This window comes from Giraffa tippelskirchi, chromosome 4 (assembly GCF_054371585.1).
Source record: "Giraffa tippelskirchi isolate mGirTip1 chromosome 4, T2T-mGirTip1v1.2.pri, whole genome shotgun sequence".
Classification (NCBI taxonomy): domain Eukaryota; kingdom Metazoa; phylum Chordata; class Mammalia; order Artiodactyla; family Giraffidae; genus Giraffa; species Giraffa tippelskirchi.
This window is the reverse complement of record NC_137278.1, coordinates 80468680-80474679: the sequence shown is the minus strand read 5'-3', so window position 1 is coordinate 80474679 and position 6000 is coordinate 80468680.

Below are 6000 nucleotides of genomic sequence, written 5' to 3'. Positions count from 1 at the left end.
ACCCACATATTGAACCTGCATCTCCTGCGTTGGTAGGTGGATTCTTTACCACTGAGCCACCAGGGAAGCCCACTTAATGTCATTACTGAAAATTAATTGACATAAATGTCAGGGTTTATTTTGGGACTCTGAATTCTATTCCATCAAACTATTTAAGTTTATTCCAGTGCTATATTGTCTTGATTACTGTACTTTGCAGTAAGTTTTAAAATAAGGAAGTATGAGTTCTTCAACTTTGTTCTTCTTTTGCGAGATGGTTTTGGCTATTCTGAGCCCCTTGTGATTCTATATGAATTTTATGATCAACTTTCCAATTTCTGCAAAAAAGGGTACTTGGATTTTGATAGGGTTTGCACTGAGTCTATAGAATAGTTTGGTGAGTATTGCCATCTTAACAATATTGACTCTGCTGATTCATGAACATGAGCTGTCTTTCCATTTATGTAATTTTAAAATTCTTTTAATAATGTTTTATAGTTTTCACAGTTTTGTACTTCTTTTCTTAAATGTATTCCTAAATATTTTATTCTCTTTGACTCTATTGTAAATTTTTTTAATATTATTGTCAGATTGTTTATTGGTGGTATATAGAAATACAATTGATTTTTAAAAATTTATCTTGTAGCTTGAAACAGTGCTAAACTCCTTTAGTATGTCAAAAAATATATACTCTTACATTCCCATTTTAACAAATTATAGAAAATACTGTTTTGCACCTTTTTTCTACATTTAATGATTTATCTCGAAAATTTCTCCAAATCCACACATAAAGAACACTTTCATGTTTTTATAGCATACATATAATTCTATTAAATGGATATACAATAATTTATCTTATTAATCTTCTGAGGGACATGTGGCTTTTTTGGGGTGCTTCTTTTCCCTAACCTTTGATTACAAACAGTGGTGGAATAAGTAAAATTGTTTTGCTTGTATTCAAATATATCTGAGTATAAATTCCCTAAAGAAGGATTTCTGGGTCAATGGGAATGTAAATTTGCAATTTTGATAAATATTGACAAACTAGAGGGCTGATTATTTAATGTTCTCGATGTCTTTGGGGGTGCTCATTAGGAGTGGTGTAGTAATAACAAGACAAAGGAGAAAATTTTAGTTGCCTAATAGTTAATATTCCTATCGTGTTAGTATCCATAAGGACTATGAAACAATGTTTTGAGTTTCTCTGAAGTCATAACTTATACCTTGAGGTGGTAATGCCTTCTGAACTAAATAAGACGAGTGATTTTTTAAATACTATTGTCTTATTGCATGTTCATTCTATAAAGTGTGTAGCTTAATTACAACATATAAATTTATTACACAAACAAGCCACTGTCAATTCTTCGTACATCAGGGTTGTTACCCTACTGAGAGCTTAGATGATCTGCCAGACTAGTGGAATGACCCTAGATTTTATTAGATAAACACACATGATCTACAAAGCACTTTTTTTCTTCCAAGAATGTATGTAAAGAAAATGTTAAAACAAAGCAGGCCAATTGGTCAGTTGGCATTTCTTAAAAACTGATATTGTTTATAGGTTTTACATCATATCATTTTTTTTTAATAAAAAAAGAATTGTAAGGACTCAGTACGTAATTTGTTTTCTAGGTAACACTGATGCTAACTTGTATGAGAGACATGCAGGTACTGTGTATCTCAGATGCCCCTTCAAGAAGGGACTTCTTCAGACTTCCCTGGCAGTCCAGGGGTTAAGACTGCCCTTCCATTCCAGGGTGTGTGGGTTCAACCTCTGGTTGGGGAACTAGGATCCCATATGCTGCGTAGTGTGCCCCCCCTCCAAAAAACAATTTGAAAAAGGACTCCCTCTAAGGACTGTGAAGTTAACTGACAGTATCTAGCTGTTAACTCCTTCAAGTCTCCTTCAGCTTTTGAGCCAAGGTCATACTCGACTTGAGGTAGCCTCAATCAATGGCTCAGCAAGATAGTGGAACAAAAGATTGGCAATCTCCACCCAATGCAGAACTCCCCTAATGGGCAGTCTTTGCTCTGGAGCTCCCCATTGCAGTGACTGAGCTGTTGGCAGATCTGCATTGTGGTCTGAGGGCTTCTCTACCCAGACCAGCTTCCTCCTTTTTCCTTTCACAGATGTTACTTCTCAATAAGCCTCCTGTACTCTTAACTTCATCTCAGTTAAGAGTTTCTGCTTCCCAGTAGACCCAACTGATGCATTTGTATAGGAAACTATTTTACAGGACATCAACTGATATTTTAAATTCTGATGCATCCATATAAGCTGTTGAAATTAATTGATTTCAGGAATACATCGATAATTTTCCAAACTGACTACATTCTTGTAATATGCACAGAAATTGATATAGCTCTGAAGCTCTAAGAGCTTGCAGTTTACCCTAATTTTGATCATGTTCCTTAAGCAGAGTTTACTTATGAAAAATACAGCTAAAGCATCCAAACTTCCTCACATCTATTCTCCCTTGACAGCTTCTGACAGAGAAGAAATAAAGAGAAAAATCTCTTCATTTTTTGGCCAATAGACTACTAGCAACTCTGAAAAAAGAAAGAGAAAGAAAAAAATACAAAAACAAAATAACATATCCCGTCAACCCTTGTGCAACAGTTGATTTCCCTAAATCTTTGAAAATTACTTATACATGCATGATTTATGAAGACAAAGCCAGGAAAAAAGTTTCATAAGGGTTATATTAAAACTTTCTCTCCCTGAGGCAGAAGAACTGCTGCTTCAGAACTGTTTTCCGCTTAACCTCCTTTGTGTAAAAACAAAAAAGTTTGCCTTGATTTACAGTGTGTATAGTTTTTGTTTTCTTAACTCTAATGTAGAAGTTAAAACAGTAAAACCTAGGGATGGAAAACAATAATAACAACTAATGAAGAACTGAATTTTGATTTGCTCAGCTGAACAGGAAGAAATAGGTTTTCTTACGACTGAGATTTCAGAGGAGACAATCCTCATGAAGTAATCTGTTATAATATTCCTTTTAGTTGTTCATTAATTTTAGTTAGGAGAATGTGGAACGTATTCTGAAGGTGAAACAGAGAAGAAAAGAACTGAAGTGGAACCTGTGTGCCGAATAGTTCTGGCTCAGTTCTTGTATGGCTGTTCCTGGTTCTTGTCAACTTTTATTGTTATTTGGAATTGAACTTTAAAATTACATTTCTACTTGACTATTGCTGAGTAAAAGAAAAAGTTTTTTTTTTTTTTAAATATAGTTGTCTTCAATCTTGGTCCCTTGTTTAACTCTTTCATTTGTTCCAGTACTTTTCCTTTTAAAACTCAGTGACTTTGATTCTGTTTATAATCATTTTATATGCAGAACATGATGATTTTGCTGCCAGGCTTTTCATTAAAGTGGGTGGAGAGGGACCCAGGCAACTCCTGGACCCCATAACCACTCTGCCTTGACCAAAACTGAGAATGCTGCCACCAGTGATGTTGAATCCTGCTGAATCAAGAAGTCATTTGCCAAATTCATAAGAAGCTGCTACTATATAACCTCACCACCTCTGCCACAGGGGACCCCAACAAAGCAGATGCTCTGCACACTGCCTTTCTCGACAGAGGACTCAGTTCCAGGTCAAAGCCTCACACAAGTGCCTCTGTTTAATGGAAACCAAGTTACATCTGGAGCCCTCACCACAAGAGAGAGCCTGGGAAACAGCTGTTGATCTTCGATGTGTGCGTTCATTCTAGAGCATACCAATATGCAGTATCTCCTACAGTATTCCTTTTATAACTGATTTTATTTATTTATTTATTTATTTTTGGCTGTACTGGGTCTTCATTGCTACGCAGGCTTTTCTCCAGTTGCAGCTAGAGGGGCTACTCTGTAGCTGCAGTGTGCGGACTTATTGCGGTAGCTTCTCTTGTGTGGAGCACAGGCTCTGGGGCGTATGGGCTTCAGTAGGTGCGATTCCCCAGCTCTGGAGCACAGGCTCAACAGTTGTGGTGTACAGGCTTAGTTGCTCCACAGCACGTGGGATCTTTCTGAATCAGGGATCAAACCCATGTCTCCTGCATTGGCAGGCAGATTCTTTACCACTAAGCCACCAGACAAGCCCTCCTATAGTGTTCTTTAGCATAGCTAGAAAGTCTCCTTCAATTTCTTTTTTTTTTAATTGTGATAAAATACACGTACATAAAATTTACTATTTACCACTTTTAATTGTACAGTTCAGTGGTGTTAAGTATACTCACATCATTGTGCAACCAGTCTCCAGAACTCTCTCATCTTATAAAACAGAAACTCTGCACAAATGAAGTAACTACTCCTCATTTTCCCCTTTCCCTCAGGGCCTGCCAACCATCATTGTACTTTCTGTTTCTATGAGGTTGACTTCTCTAGTTAACTTACGTAAGTAGAATCATACAGTATTTCTCTTTTTGTGACTGGCTTAGTTCACAGAGCATAATGAATTCAACGTTCATCCACATTGTAGCATGTATCATAATTTGTTTCCTTTGAAAAGTTGAATAGTATTCCATTGTATGTATGTACCACATTTTGTTTATTCACTCATCTGTTAGCAGACACGTGGGTCCCTTCTACCTGTTATTGTGAATGATGCTTCTATGAACATGGATGTGGAGATATGTATTTGCGATCCTTCTTTCAATTATTTTGGATATATATCCTTCTTTCTATTTTCTTCCATCTAAGAGTTTTAAAATGGCAAGAGATGCTGAATTTGATCAATTTTTCAATTTCTATTACAGGTTATGTTTTTTAAGAAGTCACAACATTATGTCCAATCCCACACACTTGACACCTTTTCCATTGAGTTTGTATCATCTCTCCTTGAACCTGGAAAGATCTTTTGATTGCCTGGACAAATCGAGTATGCCAGAAGTGATACTATATTACTTTTCAAACTGGATCATCAAATTTCCATACTTTTACTTTCTTCTCTTGGGATGTTCAGTTTTGGAATCTTTCAGCCATGCTATGAGAAAGTTCAGATTTACCCATGGAGAAAGTACCTGGAGAGCTATGCATCGATTTCCAACCTGACAGTCCAGCTTAGGTCCAGACAATAGCCAGCACCAGGTGCTAAACAAATGAGTAAGGATACCTTCAGATGATTCTGTCCCTCAGTCATGAAGTCATCCCCGGCTTCGAGTCTCCTCTGTCAGTCTCTAGACATTGTGGAGCAGAGACAAATGGTCTCTGTTATGCTCTGCCCTGATTACTGATCCTCAGAATCCAGGAGTGTAACAAAATGGTTTCATGCCACAAAGTTTGCGGTGGTTTGTTACACAGCAATAGATAACTGATACCATATCTTGTGATATGGTCATTTGGTTATTCTTCTTTCATTTGTTGATGTAATATTTCAGTACTCATTTATTTTAGAATAAACTGTTCTTGCTCATGTTGTATTAGTGTGTTAAAGAACTTCTGGAGTTAGTTTGCTAATGTGAGGGAGATAAACAGATGATTATTGTAAAACAAAATTGGCTTTCTAAGGGGAAAGGCAGCATAATTCATACCAGAAGTGGAAATATTCATACTGCTCCCTTGTATTTTCAGGAAAGTCTCCTACTATCTTTTCTTCTTTCCTTATTTAGCTTAAATTCCATAATTACCACTCTGATTACTCCCTTGAAAATACTTTGCATTGCCTTGCCTCTCTCTTTTTTCCACACTTGCCTTGCAAAAAGTCTGGCCTCAGATAATCCCAACCATCTACTAGTTCTGTGTCCGCACATGCGCACTTGTGCAGTGCTATAGAACCATACAGTTGCCTAGCAGGCATCACCTTCATTTCAGGACCACAAACCTCCAAAGGACACTGACCATCTCTGGGAAGTCTACTGAATCCCTTGTAAATTCTATACATCCATCTTCAGAGCACCTAATTTCCACCTTTCCCTCTTTACTTACACTTTATTTCTTCCACCCATTTCCACTTCTCTTTTGCTCTTAATTTTGACTTTTATTAATAAAATCAAAATCACCCACCCAGAGCTCCCTCATCTTGCCATATCCTTCTCCTACATCT